This window comes from Pelodiscus sinensis, chromosome 7 (assembly GCF_052426305.1).
Source record: "Pelodiscus sinensis isolate ZL-2025 chromosome 7, ASM5242630v1, whole genome shotgun sequence".
Classification (NCBI taxonomy): domain Eukaryota; kingdom Metazoa; phylum Chordata; order Testudines; family Trionychidae; genus Pelodiscus; species Pelodiscus sinensis.
The window spans coordinates 38,037,577-38,059,965 of record NC_143058.1 but is presented as its reverse complement, the minus strand read 5'-3'; the positions used below and the strand labels follow the sequence as shown (position 1 = coordinate 38,059,965).

Below are 22,389 nucleotides of genomic sequence, written 5' to 3'. Positions count from 1 at the left end.
GTCCCTAGCACCTGAAATCCCACCTCTTCCAGGGGCATGAAGCTGATGAAATAGCCAGACCCCTGGTCAGTTGTCCCTTTGTCTGTCCCCCACCCTCATTGATGGGCCTGCTGAAAGGTCATGCTATGTCAAAGACATGAAGATCCGTGGCTGATAAAATGGGTCAATAACATGCTAATAGAAAAAATGCCTTTCTGCAGAGTAACATGTCAACAAAAATCAGTAGCAAACAAAGTTATAGCTTAGTAAATGGATGAAAAAAATTCCCATGAACAATACAGTATCTACTCTTCTATTCCTGTGGTATTTATATATCAAGGACTGAGGTAAAACTTTAGCACAAATACTATAGGTTTTTATGCTAAAGTAATGGTAATCTGTCCAAACGTTGCTAAGTTTGCATTAAAACCTTATTCCATCAAGCTAAAAAACAGTGTTGCTGATGAAAGGTCTGCTGTGCTGTGAGGTAGACATCAAATCAGCATGAAACCAAATACGCTGTAATAGATGTTGAATACTGGGAGGAAACTGACAGAGAGACTCATCAAAATGAGATTAATTCCCAGCATACTTGTACTTTTCCTGGCATCTTTCAAAGTAACTGAACATAAGCTCCTTAACCAGGCTTTTTATTAGTGAATACCAGTACAAACCATCTGGTAAAGGAAAATCTCTTTGTGAAAAATACCTCTTTATTTCCAATTAGAGGGTTCAAATGGATTTTAATTGCTCCCATAATATATTGTGAATGTGGTTTATGAGCAGTGGCAAAATACTGGGAGTATATTTCATATATAAAATAAGTTAATCAACAGTAGTTATCCTGATTTCCTAAACTGTTGGCAAGTCCTCGGTGTTCAAGGAGGATTGTCCTCCATACAATGATAGCCAGTTATCTGTAGAAGGCTAATGAGACTGATCCAGGATCCACAGATTTTGTCACAACTGGGGCAGTCACTTCCCAGTGGTGATGAGTAGATCTCGGTTGTTGAGTTGGAGTGCCATGCGTTCTTTCCTCCTTTCCCATTTTTCCATTTCCTGTTATCCATTTCCATTTCCTTGCCACAAGGCCATTTTCCACTCTGGTCAATCGAGGGCTTGAACTTCCCATGATTTCATGGGCATATTACATTAATGGCTATTAGCCAGTATGGGTAAGGAATGGTGTCCCTAGCCTCTGTTTGTCAGAGGGTGGAGATGGATGGCAGGAGAGAGATCACTTGATCATTACCTGTTTGATTCACTTTCTCTGGGACAGCTGGCATTGGCCACTGTCGGCAGACAGGGTACTGGACCTTTAGTCTGACCCAGTATGGCCATTATTATGTTCTTAGTTCATCTGGATTCTAATTGTCCAGTTTCTAAATGTCACTGTTCAGTCTGGACCGCACTAAGATGATCCCTCTGAACATGGTTGTTCAGTCAGAGGGAAGCGAGGCAGACTATGTGTAGGTCACCTTTCCTAACCCCCCGTGCAGGGTGAGCAGAGTGGATCCTAAAATGGGCTGCTCAATCACAATTGCAACTGTTGAGTTGTCCTTCTGTCTCTGTCGGAATGCAAACAATGACCACCAGACACCACCTGCAAGTCAGTCCCTGATTAGCTTCCTGACATCATTCTCCTGCTCCTGTGGCCACTTGATGACCATTAAAGGACTTGGACATGAATATGGTAGATGCCTATGTAGGAATTCATTTAACACGGAGAGAGTGTTGCACATGTCCCAAAGGTGCAAGACAGGATGAATATCCTAATCCAATGGCAAGGAGGTGATTGGAGACTTCATCCTGCTGCAGCCTTCATCCACCTTTGCAGAAATTGAGAGAAATTTTCTTTTCACGTTCCAGACAAATAGGGATCCAGTTCCCCCCAACTCCTCAACAGCATATCAGGCAGATGAAGAGACAATTTCTCTCAATTGATTTTGCAAGTAGAGCTGGATGGAAAGCAGTTCCCACAAAAACTTTTAATATTTCAAAAATGTTTTCCATTCTGCATATGGACAAAATCATGACTGGTGTCTCTATGTATTTTGAAAAAAGGAGAGTAAAAGAAAAAGCAGGCAAGCTCCTACTGTTAGGGTGCTCATCTCAAATGTACAAAATCTAGGTTCTAGTCCCTGTTCTACCTGATCTGGATAAGTAACTGGACTTCTTTTATTTAGTCTATTTGAGTGCCCTTACCACTAGGCTATTGGTCATTCTGGAGACTGAGTTTTTGAGTGAGGTTGTTAGCTTGTTTTCACAGCACGTACCTATCTTCTGTCAGAGCCTGGGTTTTTGTTTTTTATTTGTGATAATTTTGCTATAAGCAAACTTCTTAATCTGCACACGGGGTATATTTCAGCAGACCAGACAAAAGACAACTGTGTCAAAAGCTGTCTTTTAAAAACTTTAGAACGGGGTGGGGAACCTTTTTTGGGTCAGGGGCCACTGACCCACAGAAAAATCAGTCAGGGAATGCACACAAGCGAGAAGAAAAATAACTAAAACCAACCCTCACTGATGTGGCCCCGGACTGAAAAAGAGAAAGACACTCCCCACACTCCCCCGCACACCAGAGCCTAAGGGCCCAGACTAGTAGACTTTGTGTGCTTCAGCTCTGCAGGGGGATAGTAGGGGGCTGGAGTGCCAGCACAGGCTCTCCAGTACTGTGGGGAAACCTGAGCCTTGGGGGGCAGATCGAGGCAAGCTGGGGGCTGCATTCAGCTCCTGGGCTTGAGAAGCACTTGGGATTGGGCCAGTATTTACATCTCCAATATTTGATTGTATTATACCATTTTTAATGTTTTAAAGATTAATGGGAGTCTTAGTTGCTACTTTCCAGTATTCAAACGCATTCATCAGGGATGCCCCCTCTACACTGTATGTCCAGAGCCTGGAGCCAAATGACCAGCCTCTCTGTGCTTTGGATATTGGATGCTTTCCCAGATTGTTTGTTGACCTGTGCAGATGAGAGCTCCATTTTTACCATGTCTGAGGGTGATGTGCAGGCACTTTGCCTCTGTTTGCAAGTATACAGACAAGCATTCTCTTCCCATATCAAATGGGCTAAGAGTAATTTGATAGTACAGGGTTCTTAGCAGCACAGCAGTGCCCTACTGTTGCCCCAGCATTTGCAGTGGGGCACTGTTACAGGCTGGGTAGCCCTTTAAAGCAAGATGGGCTCAGTCTGGCCCATGACCTATCAGTAACCCCTCACACAAGCGCCTGATCTAGCCACACAATGGCAATTAGTGATTCCAGCTGGGTCAAGTAGCCTTAGTGATTGAGCTTAGCTGCAGAGGACCACTTAAATAGAGCTGAGCAGAGCTGTAGAAGAGTTATGAGATTAAAGTTAATGAATGTCCTTTGCCTGTAGCAGGTGGGGGCAAGGTCAAGGCTGCTTGAGGAAAAACCATAAGGGTAGAGTCCTGTGAAAAGGGGGCAAAGGATACAGGGAGAGGAGGCAGGACTCTCACATGGAGAGAAACCTACAGGGTGTGGAGTAAGTTACTGTGGGAGACAAGCCCTGAGATAGGCTTTGTAAGTGCAAGCAGAGACTGCCCAAACAATCTGAAAATTTTGGATTTTCATTTTGGCTTCTCAGTTACCTGGGAAGGGGTTTGATCTTTATATGCCTTAGGCAAAGGGCTGAGGCACAGAAGACTTATCAAGAAGTAGATGGCCTGCAGGTGAAAGAGAGTGCTCTAAAGGTGCTCTAAAGGTGAGTGTGCCTTATATCTGGGATTTAAGAGTTGGGTTTTGGAGGTATCTGAACAATGGATGTAAAAGAACTGGGAGGGGGATGGTGAGACGTTTCAGGGTCAGCTGCAGAAATGGCATTGGCTTCTTCCTTGAATTCCTCAGCAGTAGATTTGGATTGCTAACAACTATGTGTTTGGAGCTACCCTGATGCTCTGAAGTTCAACTGTAGCACATCAGCTAGGTTCTTCAAGAAGAACTATCACTGGTTAGACCCTGCTTTGTTCCTGTTGGATTGGGGTGGGGGCAGGGTCTCATTGATCATAACAGGGTAGCTTCTGACCTTTTGTTCTGTCCAGTGGCTGCTGCTCTTGCACACCTCTTGCACTCACCTCTCCTATTGTGCTTTTACTCTCGTTTGTTTCTGTTTGTTTCTGTTCACACTTGGAGCAAATCTAGGCTTGCATGGGGTCTGCATGAGCTCTTCCTTGACATTTAATGATGCATTAGGGCAAAAGATTTCAGGAGCAGGTCATAGTGGTGTAGCCAAACTTCCTTTGCCTAGGTGATTAGCAGACAGACCCATTTTGCCAAAGTAAACAGTTTTGGTTGGTTTTGAGTTCACCATTCCCTTTAATGTTGAACTGTTCTCCTTATTGCACAAGTAGCAGGCAGCAGAACCATGTTTTGTGTCCAAGCCAAAAGATGCATATGTAGCATGGACGGCTGGTAGAAACCCAGGAAACATTTGTCCTTTGAGAGGGGAGTCTGGTCTTGGTATGGTCTTTAGAGTGATATCACACATTTGAGCTTATCTGACAGGCTGTTCATAACTGCCTTCTCCTGGATGTGCTAATAACATTTGTTACAGATTCCTTGGTCCAGCAACAGCTGAATGTACTGTTGAATCAGTACTCTCAGTTCTTAGAAGACCTTTCTGGCAGTAAGCTGCCACCTCAGTAGACCTAGGAATGGGAGCTGATGATCTTTGGACCATAATATGTCTGTAGCAGGGAGGGCAATGGAGTGATGCTAACAAATGTTTACTCTTTTCCTCTTCATAGCAGTGTTAGCACTGGAGTAAAAATGAAAGTAGTAGTACAGGTTGGACCTCCCCACTGGACTCTCCTCCCCAGCCACCAAGAGTCCTCTCCCAACCTCCTGGCACTATAAGCTGCCGCAGTCTTGCTGGAGCTCCTAGCCCCATTTGAGCTCCCAGTGGTGGCCCTGCTGGCTGTGGGCTCTGGCATCCTCTGGGCTTCACTGTCCTGCTGGGCAGCTCCACTCCAAGCCACCAGCAACTTCAGCTGCTGGGGCTCTAGTCCTGCAAAATCAGTGGTCCTTCTGGACCAGAGATGTCCCAGACTGCAGAGGGTTCAACCTGTACAATTGGCTCAGTTAACCCGATTTTACTCTACACCTGTACTATGATGCATGCATCTCCTCTTTTAATTACTAAACATCTAGATAGTTGGCAATCGAAATAAGTGTGGCTAAGGCTGGAGACTTTGTTCATGAAAGCAGTGACTCCAGCAGTTTTACATCAGACGGTTGGAGGAGAAGCAAAAAGAGCAGAGTATGAAGTATACAGCACAATTCCTCGTATATGGAGAGGTGTAGTAATTGACTTAAAGTATTTCATTTCTACGATGAAGCATCATTTCAATGTATGGATCCGTCTTCAGTATTTAGTAGCCTACTGAAGGGAAGAAAATCTTACTGAGGCAATGGCATAGGGTTGGGGTGAAGGAATCGGATCAAGTAGGTGTTGTCTTAAATTGGTAAGGTCACAATAATGATCTAGAAAATGAACATAGTACATAATAGAATCAGAGATTGTGGCAGTTGATCATATGCTAGCAGAACCCTTGTTTCATAATGCAAGGGTTATCTGGTAATGTGTGTGCAGTACTTGCTGTAAAGATTTGTTAACTTGAAATTTCAAAGTTAAGGAATTAACAAGCATAACATTTTCAACATGTCTATCTTGTACTAAACATACATAACAGATGATAAAATAAACTTCAAAATCCCATTTCAATTTGGGTCAATGAAATGATCCTTTATATATGGCAACATTTTTATTCTTAAGAACACAAATGATAGAGGGAATAGTTTTCACCTCATTAGTAGGCAGCTGTCAGAGCTGAAGCTCTTCTTTAGCTTAGGGAGCAAACATTATTCCATGTTAGAGCTGAACAGCTCGACAAAGTACAACATTTGCCACATGGCAACACTCTATTGTGGATCCTTCTTTAGCAGCAACAGGAGAAGGCTTCTGATTAATGGGAGTGACCATTCACTCTTGTCTGAGGCATCCTCAGCAAAAGCATACTAGGGGGAATGAATAATCTTAATGGGCTGTGAACACATTGCTGCCTATTCCTGATGTGCTCTTAGGTGACACCCTAAAAAGATTCACAACAGTAGTTTTGAATATTGGCTATGTATTTCTATCAAACATCAGATATAAAGATACAAGCCTATTAACAGGATAACTATACTTTGAGACCTTACATGATATACTTTGCATAAGATTGTTGCTACCACTGTTGTACAATTGCTAGGGTTGCCAGGTGTCCAGTTCAAAACTGGACTGTCCAGTATTTGAGCTTTGTTTGAGAAACAAATTGAGACAATATAAATGTCCAGTATTTTCTAAATAAGATGTAATGTAGATTGTGATGTAATGTCAAGTGTGTCCAGTATTCTTGTTGAAACCATCTGGCAACCATAACTACGACAAATATTCTGCAAATAGTCTTCTTCAATTACACAGCCTCACAGGCTCCAAATGGACCTGCATGCAATGAATCAGGGTAGTGACCTCACTGGATTCAAAGCCCAAATCTATAAGTTTGATAGAATTCTTGTATCCTGTGCCTTTCAAGGTGTATTCACAAAGGTGTATTCACAATGTAACAGAAATCTAGAAAACATTAATATCTTGTGGAAATATTCTGAAAGCCCAAAGACCAAAGTGAACTACCTAGGTCATGGTAAATGTTCACTTTTAGCTGTTATAGAATCTCTGATCAGAACTTTGTACCCCAGATGGATCCTAATACCTGTCAGAGGTGGAAAAAGCAGGCTGACTGTCCCTCTGGAAGGGGAGGGGGGGGGGGGAACACAAACCAAACCAAAATATGCCAGAAGATCTACATGATAAATGTCTGATACTTCAGAAGCTACCCCTCCGAAGCCTGTGATAATATAGTCGGGGTTATTAGCTGCTGCAAAGCTAGTGTTTAGTGGCAATAATTGGAGCTGGGCCAGTTATACCTGAGATTGCCGTGCTAGAAAGGGGAAGACGGATGGCTTTGTGGAAGGGATAATCTTTACTGTTAGTTTGGAGGTGAGGCTGTGCCCCTTCAAGCTGTGAGCATTGGACTCATGGGAGATACCTTAGGGCAGTTAGCAGCTGCATGAGAGAGGCTATGCGATGATTACTCTGGTCATTGTCCATAAGTTACTCCAAACAAAATATAATTTAAAAAAATAAAATTTTAAAAAATCTGGTGTGGATCTATAATTTAGTGAGCAGGGGAAGGCAAAGACAGAAGGATGTTTCAGGCTGTGGGCAACAAAGAATCATAGAATACTAAGACTGGAAGGGACCTCGAGAGGTTGAGTCCAGTCCCCTGCCCTCATGACAGGACCAAATACTGTCTAGACCATCCCTGATAGACATTTATCTAGCCTACTCTTAAATATCTCCACAAATGGAGATTCCCTCCTCCTTATGACACCCTTTCAGAGATCTGAAAACTGCTATCATGTCCCCCCTCGATCTTCTCTTTTCTAAACTAAACAAACCCAATTCCTTCAGCCTTCCCTCACAGGTCATGTTCTCTAGACCTTTAATCATTCTCGTTGCTCTTCTCTGGACCCTCTCCAATTTCTCCACATCTTTCTTGAAATGCGGTGCCCAGAACTGAACACAATACTCCAATTGAGGCCTAACCAGTGCAGAGTAGAGCAGAATAATGACTTCTCCTGTCTTGCTCGCAACACACCTCCTAATGCATCCCAGAATCATGTTTGCTTTCTTTGCAACAGCATCACACTGCTGACTCATATTCAACTTGTGGTCCAGAAGACAGAAAGAGGAAGAAAAATGTGTTTGTTTCAAATGGAGACCAGTTTGCTAGACTGGCTTTCTAAATTAACCAAACTGATTTCAAAAATTGAGAGAGGGATGGGGAAGCTAAGGGCTGTATTCATGGTGATAGAAGTTGCAGGAATAGGAATGATGCAGGAAGGTGTTTGAACAGAAACAGGGCCCCCCCACACACTTCTGCCAGAGAATCAATTGGGTACTTTAAGCTTTTTAAAATTGCCAAGTGTAAACTCTCCCAACTGCTAGTTTGAATGGACTGGATACATGTCGCTCCTCCTCTTCCCTCTGCAAACTTCACTTCAGACTGGACTCTAATATACAGTTCTGTCTTCATCACTTTGCAGCACTTCTATATAACAAAGTGCAGTGATAAAGTACTATGACAGCAGCAGTTACTGTAGCTATTGGAACAACTAAAAAGGAATATTTTCCATAATCTAGATTGTTTACTTTGGCCACTGGGCTTTCTGCACATCTCTAGTGTGTATTCCCCAAGACATTAAAAAGATGTATATGTTTTTATTGTGTATACAGTTTGGCATGTGTAAAAATTACTTTACATTTTAAATGCATTTGTGCTGCTACGAAAGAAGCAAAACAAAATAAATTGATACCAGGGGAGATGTCAGGCATGCGACACAGATTTGTTAAATAAACATTACTGTGTGGCATTAGTTAATGTTATTACTTTGTGTCCCTTGTGGCTCTTTTTTTGATTATCTGCATTTCTAAACAATATGCACACTTAATACACATTGGGAACATAGCACAAGGATTCTGCATATGCAGACAGTCTTGGGGAAAACACTTCCAGGGTGTATTTTCTGCAACATATTTGTTGATGAAGGGGAAAATTGCAGAAATTTCATCTTACACTTAAATGCAAATGTTCACAAAACTTAGTTTCCTTCTGCTTTTGCAGGTTTGTTTTTTGCGATTGGGAAGATTGATTTGAAGATGGAATAAACTTTCTTCAAAGTTAATCATTTTAAACAAAAGGCAGATGGGGTGGGGAATGACACACACGCACACAGATGTGAGTCTACAAAAAATGCACTGCATGATGCAATCCGAAGCTGATGTCAGTGTACCAGAATTCAGTGGACATTATAGGTGAACATGTATATGCAAGGTCAGATCAATGAGCGAATCGCAAACACAATTACGTATGGATAGATGAGATTGTCCATGGCCATTTCAGGCTGTAGCATCCTTACTCTCTCTGGCTTGTTTATCGCATAAAAGATTAATGTGTCCTGCTTAAATGTAGTTAACAGCAACATGACAAATCTGCTGCCACCTTGCTCTGTTTGTGGGCTTTCTCTCATTTGCTGGGATCAACCTAACTGCTTTTGAATTTGACTTCTATGTCTGTTTGCACTGGCCATTGGCTTTAGCTGGCTACAAAATATGTCCTTACGTATTCTCAAGTTGGCCATGTGAATGAGATGCCCAGACATTGCATGTGAGCTTTCATGACACTTCAATCTGTAACACTTCTATACTTCCTATCAGCGTGCAACTGGATAAACTTGCTACCCAAGTACCAAAGGGGCTAATCCCTACACCTTTCCAGAAGTAACCAGTTTTTATGCCTACAAATAGTCTATTAATGCAAATTGGCATGCAAGTAAGATTTTTTGCCTACAATACAAGTGTGTCCTCACTGAGACAGAAATTCATGTACCTCTCTTTCTTCAGCAAACACAGGGTCTAGATGGTTCTGGACACTTGTCATATAATATTGTATTTTATCTTTAAATGGTGGATCAAATCCAGCCTGTTAATAGAAACTATGCATAGCAGGGTCAACTCGGAGCACCAGATCTTTGGACTAGTCTGATTTGAATAAGTTGCTATAGTGTCAGGTTCAAGTGCATGTTTTCAAAGTCTCAGAATAATACACGTGAAGTAAATGGTCTGAAAATATGACCAGAAGTAATTAGCAGAGTCATAACCAAAAGTTACTGTCATCAGGTGTATGTTCAACACCTTTCATGTGAAATGAGTATCTCAGTCCGGAGCCAGATAGACCACAAATCTCCATGTGACAGACCACCCTCACAGCTGACCTACCAATTGTCAGACGCTTCAGAGGGGTAGCTGAGTTAGTCTGTAACTGGAAAAACTTCAACAACAAATAGTCTTCCAGCATCTTGGAGACTAACAAAACATGTAGGTCGTATGAGCTTTTGTGGGCGCAACCCACTTATGTGGGCAGTCTGAGCAGAGGGGCAAAGGTCTAGACAGAAGTACTGACCAAAGTTTAATCTTTTTCCATCAGTGTGCAGAATACATCTTATGTGCGTCACCAGGAGAAGCACAAAATGAGCTGAGCATCATTGGAATCTCTCCTGAGTGGCCACAAAACCACATGGCTTACAGGGAATACTATGTTCTCTTCTCTTGTCACTGAATTTCAGACGTGCCCCTGAAAACTTGGAGAAATTCTGTACTGGTGCTGCCCTGGTCTTAGGGTAAACAGACAAATAGCCCTAGAGAGAAGTTATGGGGCATATTTCACAAGCAAAAATGTCACAATAAAATCAAGTACCAACGAGTGGCTCCTGAATCTGTTCCTGTTCAACCTATCACACTCTCTTCTAGAGCTAGCCCTTGTACCATATTTCTTGGAAGGACTTCTTTCTGTGAGCTTGCCTTTGCCTTGAATTGTTAATATTAATACTGACATTTTCTAATTTCTGAATGCCCAACATAGCAGCACTAATATTCATCTGATGTTCTTTGGATCAAATTACGTAATTTTAAAGTATCTAGATTTTTTTAACATCACTTGGAATGATGTTGACTCCCTGACTTTAGGTCATCAGCAAGTTTCAGGCCTTTTGGTCTACTGTTCGGGTATCTACAGAACTAATAGAGTAACCATTAGCAGTAGTAGACTGTTTTCTGTGTGGACTAGACAACAGAGAGGAATGAGACATTCTGTGCCAGTTGGCTTCATTTGCTGACAGTAGAGGAATGTAGAAACTCAGAGTTCCAGGGTCCAGAGTGAAGATCCACATAAGAATGGCCACACTGAGTCAGACCAAAGGTCCATTTAGCCCAGTATCCTGTCTGCTGACAGTGGCCAATACCAGATGCCCCAGAGGGAGAGATCACAACAGGTAATTCTCACATGATCCCTCTCCTGTTACCCACCTCCAGAAAACAGAGGCTAGGGACACCATTCCTACCCATCCTGGCTAATAGGTTCACAGGGTAGGAATGGCTATCTTGCTCTTTTTTGAACTCGGTTAAAGTTCTAGCCTTCACCACATCCTCTGGCAGATAAGAGTATATTTCAGTATTTTTTTTTTCTTTTACTCTCTGGTTGTCTTCTGTCTGGTTGCATTTTCCTTAACTATTGGCATGTCTGCTTGTCCACAGCTGCTGCTTCCCTGCCCTGGTCAACTCCTATAATCTTCTCGCTCCTGAATCATTCCCCTCTCTCTCTCTCACCCCAAATTCAAGTTGGACTACATCCTGTTTCTTCATGCTTCTAGGCACCATAAGAAAAAGCATGAGAAAAAGGGAGTTTCCCTTAAGAATTGAATTATCTGGTACCTCAGTTGCCTTCTGCTGCCAGCAGCAAATGTTACGGGAAACGTTTTCTCTTTCCTGGGCTTGAGTGTGCCCATTGCAGACAATCTTCAGAGATTTTTTTTTTTTTAAATTGCCAAACTCTAACCAGCTCTAATGAGCATGTGAGAACTGAAAGCATTTTAAAAGCTTAGAACTTAATCAGGTGAAGTTTCCTGCAGATTCAAAAGGCACATCCCCGACACCACGGTGACTAGGGTTGCCAGATGGTTTCAACAAACATACCAGACACACTTGATATTACATCACAATCTACATTACATCTTATTTAGAAAATACTGGACATTTCTATTTTCTCAATTTGTTTCCAGAACAGAGAGCTCAAATACTGGACTGCCCAGTTCAAAATCAGATAGGTCACCCTTAGGGTTGCCAGGTATTTGCTAAATGTCAGGTTTCCACTCCAAAGCATGCAGATGCCAAGATTTCAAAACAGTAGTGAGTATTTTTATTGTGGGTGCAAAAAAAAAAAAAAACCCCAAAACTTTTTTCCCCTCTAATCTTAACAGTCAAACCATTTTTCCAAACAATTCTTTCCATGTTTGGTATTTGGCAGAGATCTAAGCAGCTTAAAATAGTTAGTCAGGTGATGGTGATTTTAGACAGGGTGTATGTTCTGCCTCAAATATAGCTTCTATTTGAGATGCTTTATAGAGGTATGTGTGCCTCACTCATAGGCTGAATAGAATCTTTCTGCTATTAAAGAGAATGGCATGGTTCATGCTTTGGTGCACAAGTGTTTTGAAAGTGCTTATAGCATTTTGTACTGCACTCGTACTACGTATTTTAAAACTAAAGCTTACAAATATACCTTGTCCTGCTCTCTGAAGTCAGTGGTTCCTGTACCATTAGTTTCACTAGGAGTTGAATCAAGACCTACATTCTCCCTTTATTACATGAAAATGGGGAAAAAAAATGATTTTTTTTCCCTTGCTGTGGATATAAAATTAATTGCTGCTACTCCTAATTTCTGGGCTGGCTCTCAGTGTTTTTAAAAAATGAACTGGAAAATAACCTCTCTCTTTTGTTACTGTTAACCCTATTAATGGATTCTATTACCTAGCAATAGACTCTAATCCTACTACCAACCCCTCTCTGTAAGATTTTTGAAATCTCATATGTCGCTGCTTAAGCGTCTTCATTGCTACACATTTATCCATAAGAAGCAGGTTTTGCTGTGGTTCATGCTGCAGTCCATTTTTCTTATCTTTCTCAAACGGCCAAAGTTAACTGATTTGAAAGGGCCTCATTTTAAATTGCATTCATTCAGTGAAAACAGAAATTAACACTTAGAGACATCTATATGCTAATGATTGTCGCACAGGGAATACCCTTCTAACCTTTTCAAAAGGAGTTGGTAAAAAGCCATTTCACTTGAAAGCAACTTAGTAAAAATGGTAGATTAATTAAATACAATAAAATTTCCCTAAAATCTTTATTCAATTTATCATTTGTATCATTTTTCCTTCTTACATACCTTAGCTCCAAACATAATATTAGATGCATTTACATTTAGATGTCACAAGCAAAACAGTTTTATTAGTTGCTGGAAAACAGAGGTTAATAATGTCATTAGATTTAGGGATGGAACACAAACAGAAGAAGGGGAAAGCACTTCCATCTGTCATTGAGAATTTTGGCAAAGGGTTGAGAGAGGGGAGAAGGAAACATTTCCTATAATGCTTCCAAATGCTAAGCAGTGAACTTAACAAGAGGATCTCAAGCTTTCAGACCTTTTAAGTGCTGTACATGTGCACCCATTAGAGATGGCATTTACAGTAAATGGAATATGGATATTGCCACAGATAGGCATAACCAATTATTAGTAGGTATATACTTAGGAGTAGACATAGTATGTGCTTTCTTCCTGCTGCTTGGAAGAAGACAGCTGGCCTCTTGACAGGGAGGGATCACTAGCATTCATGATGATCTGAGCATCTCAAAGCACTCTGCCACTTTGGCTATACACATGTAATATTTCCAGTGCTGGCCTGAAGGTAAGCAGACTGAAGTCTATGAAGGAAATATAGGTCCTCACATGTCATGAGGCAACTTGGGCAGACTTTAGAAGAAAGGGGAAAATGGGTCAAAACTAGGAAGCATGACTGGTTAGACTAGAGAGCCTGTGGGAATTATTGCCCCATGTGTTTCAATTTATTTGGTTGCTTTTTATTAAGAAACAAACAAAAAACCATGTACTTGTGTTGTGTACTAGGTCTTAAAAGACTAGTGCCTGAAGCTTTATTTTCCTTCCCTGGCTGCTGTGACCATCCATCAATTTAAGGTCTCATGATGGCTAGCAGGAAGTCAGACTAGGAATCTAATGAAAGGCTTAGTACATTAAGGTGCGTCTGCCTTGTACTACAAGTTATTTGCAACTGATGGGTCAGGCAGAGAAGATCCTTGTTTAAATCTAATAGCAGCAAATTGTGTTGAAACGAAACAAAGACATTTATGATTTTGGAATTCCTGGAACAGAGCAGGAGGAGATCATAGGTCTGCATTATGTGAGTAAGTGGAAAATCTGGTTGTAGAAGTGATGTGCTAATTACAAGGGATACTTATTTTACAGATAGCTTGCATAATAAAGCAATGATTCTCTGCACTTAAAATATTGATAAATGCACATTGGAGAAAATGCATTACACATGGCACATTGGAGAACATCCATTCCAAATGGGTCTAAAATTAACTGTTACCACTCAAATATCTTGACATCATAAATAGTTTTCTGAAAATATTTGCTTGTTGTAAAGCAGCAGTCAAAAAAGCTTACAGAAGTTAGAAACCATTAGGAAAGAAACAGATAACAGGACAATATGATACCACTTCATGCAGTATTCAAGGTGTAGGCATCCCATGGATTTATGATGTCTTGTCACTGCCAGAAGAGCTATGTTGAAATTGGAGGAACTACAGAGATGGCAACAAATGATTAGGTGCCCGGAACAGTCTCTTTATGAGAAGAGATTGAGAAGACCAGGATTCCTTAGGTTAGAAAAGAGAAGGGAATGTGGTAGAGATCTATATTACATAAGAAGATAGTGGTGTCATTTACCCTTTCATGAAACACAGGAGTAATGGATCACCCAAGGAAATTTTAATGGACAGCAAGTTTAAAACAAACATAAGGAAATACTACTTTACCCAATGCATAGTCTGTTAACTCGCTGTCAGGGAATGTTGCAAAGTCAAACAGCATTAAAGTTAATTGAGGATAGGACCATCAATGGTTATTGGCCAAGGATGCAATCCCATATTATGGGTGTCCTGAACCACCAGCTAGCAGAAGCTGAATTATAGGGGTGGGATCACTCAGTTGCCCTGTTCTGTTCATTCCTTCTGAAGCACCTGGCACCGGCCATAGTCAGAAGACCGGACACTAGGATAGTTGGGCTATTGGTCTGATTCACTCTGGCTGTTACATTGTTAATACAGTGAAGAGTAGAAAGGTTTTATTTTTGCTACACCCCATCTGCCTGTGAATTCTAGAAGTAATGACCTCATGCTCAGGAGAGCAGTTTTCTGAAGACTGACATAACTAGCTACTGTCTAATTGTATGGGAAACTGAGGACTTGGGTTGAGTGTTTTATGAGCAATTTTATGCTAATTGTAGAATTATCTAGGTACTAACCTTCTAGCAAGAAATTGCTGTCTTCACTCCACTGAGCTTGCCATTCTCTGGGATTTAGGAGGAAAATAGTCCACCTCTTTCTGTAGGGCTTTGATAAAATCCAGATTGGGCAGGGAATCTGAGCACAGAATTGTATCTGTGCCTACTACGGAAATGCATAAAGCTTTAAAATCCTGCAGAAGAAACTCCAAAAAGCACAGCAATCTAACCAGCTCTTGACACTTTATTTCCATGAACATGATTTGTGTGAAGTTTTCTCTCTGGTTCTATGCTGAGGCTTGTCATGTGACCTCCTGTTTGTTAGGGTGGAAGTGGTGTGTACTGACAAGTGCATAGCTTTAAGGCTGATGAATCAGTTAACATACAATTCCTTTTGCAAATCTAAAAATGTTTCTTGATCCTATGAACAATGAAGGACACCTGACAGTGACAAGGTTAATACAACAAAAGTGAGACTGTTGCTAGAAGAGGCAGTGTAGAAAATCTGTTGCTTTGGTAGGCTTGCCTTATGGCTGACCTCAGATACTTAAACTCCATGAGTCAGATTTGGCATGGCTTTCCACTTTTTTCAACCCCACTGTTCTAAGTGTGGGACTTGGCCCTTTTGTCTGTATCAGCTGGGCATGTCATCTTCCCATAGTATGTCCTTACTTTCAAGTAGTATGACCCTTCAGAGCCCTAAAACAATTGAGAAGGGGGAGGAGGGAGACTTATTTAAATATACTTTCAGACAAAACTCTGCTCTTACTTTCACTTGACTCAATGGCATTATTCCAGATTTACATGTCACTAAGATCATCACTTGGTGCTCTATTCCTAGACCCTTCTCTCTGGGCCTACATAACAAAAGGGAGATAAGAAAAATAGGTTTTGTAAAACTTTTCCTGAAATTGCCAGGTTGTGCTCTGCTTCTGTACTATTTTTGATGCCTTTGCAAAATCAAAATGGCACGAATGGCTTCTGTTCCCTATTCCTAAACCGTGATGAATGTCAATTGATTTGTGATTACTAAGGGCCCATTGCTCCCCTTCCAGCTTTGCTCAGAGGAAAGCAGAAACGGGCATAAAATGGAAGTGGGCATATCAATGACTATAGTATGCTATCCTCATACAAAGTGTAAAGCAGCCTTTCCATGGCTACTCTGCACAGCTGGAGACTTATGGGGGACAGCTCCTTTTCCTGCCATAGTTCCCAGAAGAGCCCTGTGGTTCAAGGTTTATTTAGGAACTACAGTGGTGAATAACAAGGTGGCTCCATGTTCTGCTCCTTTTCAGTACCTCACCCTGTAATGCTGTTCCTCAGCCCTTTCATGAAGCTGCTGGAGGCAGCCCAGCTACTCTGGAGGAGTGTAGCAGGGAACAGCTGTGTGTGTGTGTGTGGGGAGAAAAAAAAAAAACAGGAGAATGTGCTCACCCAGGCATCTGGAGAGGGACATGTGGCTCTTGCCTTGAAGAGATCTTTGCTTGGGATAAACAATGCTCTGAGTCTTTCTCCTGTCAAAGTAGAGTTCTTTGTACAGATACGGTAGGTGGAGGCTGGATAAGAGCTTGAGGGAGCAGAACATAACCTTGCTGGCAGTAGGGAAGACTATATTGCAGAGGCAGGTGTGGCACCATGTGGAGAAGCCTGTGGGGCCTGCTGTAAATCCTGCCCACAAAGGGAGTAGGCAGCTTTAGGTGCTCACCATTTTGGCAGCAGAATTTTATGTCTAGGTTTCTCCAAGAGGATTTGGAACTCACTGAGCAAATACCGGGGGTTTCCCATGTCTATATTGGATTCCTGCCAGTAAATCTTCCCACATCTGCTTCACAGCAGTTGGTGGGCTACACTAGTTCATTTTCTCTCTCTCTCACACACACCCACCCACCCACCCCACTTCCCCATACACATCAAATGCCACCTAGCATCTGTACTTAAGTCATGCTTCAGAAAAGCAAAACCATATGAATCCTGCTCCACTGAAAGGTGTAAGACTCTAGCTCGGAAAGAGCTGTGGAATCAATTTCCTCAGGTAAGCCTTGTGGGTATGGATTTAAAACCAAGGGGAAACTGCTTAGAGAAACTGAGCAAGTCCTGTATACATACTAAACACACTAACTACTATACATTTCACACTAGCTACTATTCATTTGTAGATTCAGTTTACCATAGAATGGAAATGAACTAGTTGAGATTAAGTCAAGGTGTGTTAGCCCTTTTAACAAAAAAACTGAATGGGTGATATCTTATGCTAATGAAGATATTTTAAAACTAATAGCTAAATTAGAAATCAACCATTGTCATGGTTACAAGAACAGAAAGAAAGCCTAGCAGTAAACTTTCTAGGTAAAGATGAAAACACAGATTTCAAACCACTTAATATTTTATTTAGAACAAATCAGACCTTTTTGGGAAAGTATTTAATGAACTATGTTATACCTGTAGGCATCAACATTCAATTTTACTTGCTCAGTACTCTCCTTAAGAGTCTAAATCCTATATAATATAGATTGTAGCTTGTAAAACATTCACACTATATAGTTTTGACATTAACTATTAGCCAGTTGCAGTGATCTTAAAACCAGGGACTCTGTTTTGGAAGAAGAATAGTTCTGACTTATTTGGAGCAAAACTTCAAGGGAGGACTGCAGAAAGCTGTATTATGCTCATAGGCGCCCTGTTACCATCAGAAAGAAGAAAGAACTTGGAAGAGAAGTGTGAGGCTATTTTTCTTTTGGGGAATCAAAACTATTGCTGTTGATACGGAATCTTAACACAATCACTCCACTTCATTACTTCAGCCATTCTGAGCCACCCAGGCATTAATGAGTGTTAATGCTTGCAAAATGATGTACTGGATTTGCAGTTATTGCAAATAATTCAGGTAAATGTGAAAACTGTGTAAGAAATTAATTATTCAACATTGCCATGTTGATATAGTCTAAATATTATTAGACTCATTGGCTCAACCAGAAACAATAGCCATGAAAAGGATGATTTGTTGAGGATGCACTGTAAGAGGGAAATGAGACTCTCCAATTTCTGGGAACTATGGAGAGCTTTCTCATTGGACTGCTTTTTGCCTTATTTTGGGATGTTGCTTGTCATAGGCTAAATTTTAAATGTAGCTATTCTATAGTAAATGCTGTTCTGATAAGATACCTAAATCTAAGTAATATGAAGTCCTTCATGCTACCCAGTGTGTTTAAGGATCTGTACCTCTTCTGCTAAGCATCTACTGCTGAATTCAGCATACTTTTGATCAAGTGAAAACTGTGGGTCTGATTCTCCTCTACCTTGCACCATATGTAGACTTTTACAATATAAAATGTCCCCACGTCAGAACAGTTGGGGACATTTTATATTGTAAAAGTCTACATATGGTGCAAGGTAGAGGAGAATCAGACCCACAATATTGTCAGACCAGTAGGATTTTTTTTTTTTTTTTTTTTTAAAACCTCCGGTATCCCAGGAAAAACTCGGCTGATTCCAGGGAATGAGTCAGCTCTTCTTTTCTGGAAGAGAAGATGTGCTCTTTCAGAAGAAGGGCTATTCCAAAAAGGCTTTTCTGAAATTTTGTCCCAGTGTAGATGGAGCACAATTTGTGATACTTTTTCTAATAGATCAGTGTAGTCTAGACTTACCTGAGGGCAACTTTGTTCTGGTCTATCAGCTGGCTGCAGCATTGGGGAAAGTGCAAATGTGATCCCTCCTCCCCCCCCCCCCCCCCCCCCCAACCTCCTGCCTTTCTGAATGCTATGTACAGCTCAGCTGGCCCAGAGACTATAGGTTTCTTTGTAAGTGCAGAAGGATGCCTTTTTAAAGAAATTTTTAACATACACACACTGGTCCATATCTGCTTTGTCACTTGTTAATAGCATCTCTGGGCACTTATGATTATAACCAAATACCTTTAAAACTAATGGGGGAAGGGTACAAACAAGGAAAAAAAAATCTCAGATGGGCAGAGAATGAAGGCTTGCTTTGAAGGATAGACTCACCCACACTGCAACCAGGTACAGAGTTAACATCCAACTGATTACACAGTGCATCAGCTGAAGAGGTGAGTAAGTTTGAATCAGCCAAAACCTCAATGTAGTCAATACAATAATCAAGGGTTTTTTTTAATAACAAACTATGCTGCTGAATTCATGAGACTTGTAGTTCTTATATAGGAGAGCTTGGTGAATCCATTAGAAAAAATGTGCTGAAAATATACTCCCTTTATGTAGGGTGCAGATGACTTTTACATGGCTTCACAATAAGATGTCATCAAGCTTTAAAAGTAGTAATGAGGATCTACTGATCCTATATTTACTCAATTAGCCAGATTTATACCACAACTTGTATAGCCAGGAAATAGAAGGATGGGTCCAATACGGTGGTTCACACTTATATGGATAATCTAATCACATCAAAACTGTCATATTTCAGGATGCACAGGTATAAGCATACCTCTTGACCTATCAAGGCCATGATGGGATGAAGTGCGGTATGCATGTCCAATGTGTGACACAAACCTAAAATAATACACCGTGGTATTTCTTCCTTTAGCATAAATAGCTCCTTCTGTAACCTTATTTTCATGAATCTGTACTCCTGATGGAAATAACTTTCTACAAATATAAGGCCATGTGTGAAGTATAAGAAATCTTGAAAATGGAAAACATTTGAGGCATAGGTGTAAAGAGAACTAGGTTTAAAATACCTCCTAGTTTTTTATAAAATGTCCTATATCCTGCTGTGCGCACACTCCAGATTAAGTTAAACTTGTTCTGATGGGTTAGTTATTAAACTGTTAGGCATACCATGTTTTGCAGACCCCCTAGAAAGGGCCAAATAGTTTTTAAGGTGAAAAGCTTATTTGGCTCCTATAGGTCTATTTGTGGAAGTATAGAATATAGCGACTCTTTTGTCACTGCCCCCATTCATGATAAGAGAAGACTCGCTGTACCTGGGATTCTAAAATTATTAGTATTTAAAAAATACCCCCACTGTTTCTTTTTGTCAGCAGTTCCTGGCAAATTTGACTACCACAGTGCATTAGATATGCATAGAACATTCTGCACTACCTTGCAATGTATAAAAAGGCATCTACTGAAGTTACTGGAGACACTGGACACATGCATGGAGCCATGTGTGTGTCATTGCAGAATTGTGACCTTGATTTGTAATATCCTACTAATGTTAAAGTAACTTCAGTCTAAGTTTGGCATTATGAAACCACAAAGTTCAGTGGTAGGATTTTTTTTTATTTTAAGGTATCACATCTATATAGACTCTTTACAGTAATAAAAACCACATGTATTTTTAATAGTGGAGACTGAAAACTGAGCTACATATTTTAACATTAATACTGTTTCTCCCCCTTCCCCCCCATCACCTTTTGCTTTTTAGCACTATTTATCTGGAGAAACTGGTTGCTGCCTTATACATAATGTATTAAAGCACACTCTCTGTTAAAGATCTGGGAATTCCCTCAACGACGTATTTAAAAAGTATTATTGGCACTCCATCCCATGGTGTTACCAGTGAATGACATGTCAGTGCCTTGATGCCTGCTGTTGATTATTCACAATCTGCCATTTCCATCGCACTGAGATGGCTTGTGTCCATGCTGTCACATACAACACTGTAAACAGCACTGCCAGACTGTAGAGGAAGGTGAAAAGAATCCTCTTGTGCTAGAAGAAAAACAGAGGTTACAAACTGGCAAGAATGGGCTATAAGAACGCTTTGCTAAGTGTTGGAGAATGCACAGCTTATTCTAGGGAGGAGGAGTGGAGAGAAGTGGGTTCATAGCCACATAAGGAACTGTGGTTCACATAAAATATCAGCACTTACTTCAAGACGCTGCCCAGTCATTCCTTTTACCTAGAAGGTGTTGCAAATATAGTTAAATTCTGGAGTTTGAATGGTGAGCACCGTAGGTGGTGCTCTTGCATGTTGTAACTAAGAACCTGGAGAACATGGGCTTCCAGAAGAATTTGAAATAATGGTGGTGTTAATCTGTTTGGTAAACTGGAAGTTCCTGTACCAAAGACAAATAGTTCACCAATCTTAGAATTTTGTTGCACCAATTCTCCAAAATTATCCTTTCAATCTGTTATCTTGACTGGTAGATAACAGTTCTGTGTGAGTTCAGTGATTGCACCTGTCTTCTGCAAAATAAGACAAAACACTGATGGCAGGATAAGCATTTTCTAACTGGTTAGTGTGCTGATGATGACTCATCGCTATTCTTGAATGGTAGAACATTTATTCTAACAATCCCACACTAATCATAGTTCTGAACAATCCAATATTTAAAAATGACTTGCATTTAAAATAGTCAGTCAATAACATTTCACATTTTGGTCTGCTTAAAACTGAAGAAAAGCAGACTTACAAAACATCAATGCAAGTTTTCTTCAGTATTTGCAACCATACTTTTGCAACATTAAGAGTATCATTTTGATAAGTTCTGAGAAACTGAGCAAAAAATGAAGGTTAAAGCTGCTAGTCGTGTGTGTGGGGGTGTGGAATAAAACTTTGACTTGATTCTTTTAACTCCCCTTTTATTTAATGTACTAATGCAGATATTTTCAAATATTGTGTGTAAATATTTTTTTAACTTGACACTAACAGACCTACTGCACTGTGTTAAGCTGTTAGTCAGCATAGCTACTGCTCACATAGCTACCTATTTTGGAAATTGATGTGGTGCCATCACAGTTGGTGATATATTAGGCAATCAGCCACCTCACTGAATGGAAGTTGCAGTATGTGTTCTTCTTGGTAAACTTGTTAATGTCCCAAATATCTAAAGTGCATACTTAATAACTGAGTGCCATCTGTCCAAGCTTCCAGTCACACAAGGAAACCAGTTTCTTACACGGGATAAAAAGTGCTAACAGGAACTGGACGGTCTCTGAAGAACACATCTCAGCAACTCCTAAATACATGGACTCAAAACATTGGACTACATTCAGAGTCTACTCATGTTGAAATCAAGACACTTTAGCCCAAGTTACAAAAGCAGACTTTGGTGTTCTATTAGTTTTAGAAGAAGGAACATATGACTTTATTTGCTGTCAAGACCCAGGTTACTTAAAGGGGAAGCTTCCTGACTGACTTCCTCTCCAATTTATTTATGGATGTACTAATAAACTGAGCTGGGGAAATATAAAACATTAGTAAAACTTTGTTCCTTTTTAAATACAATCTTGAATAATTGTGCATGGAAGTAATGAACTGGCTCCACAAAATATGGCTTTTCAGAGTCCTATTATATTTTTATACTTGCAAGAAATTAGCCTGCTCATCATCTTAGTCAGGTTGACTTTGTAAGCTGACCCATGGTTTTAGTTTGTGTTCCATTTGTGTTCA

At 40.6% G+C, this 22,389-nt stretch overlaps 1 long non-coding RNA gene across 1 annotated transcript; it reads left to right on the top strand.

The window, feature by feature from the left end:
- Positions 1-3,377: 3,377 nt before the first annotated feature.
- LOC142830300 (uncharacterized) lies at positions 3,378-22,169 on the top strand. The gene is made up of 3 exons (XR_012905456.2): positions 3,378-3,695; positions 19,017-19,084; positions 20,419-22,169. It is a non-coding gene; the product is annotated as an uncharacterized LOC142830300 (long non-coding RNA).
- The last annotated feature ends 220 nt before the right edge of the window (positions 22,170-22,389 follow it).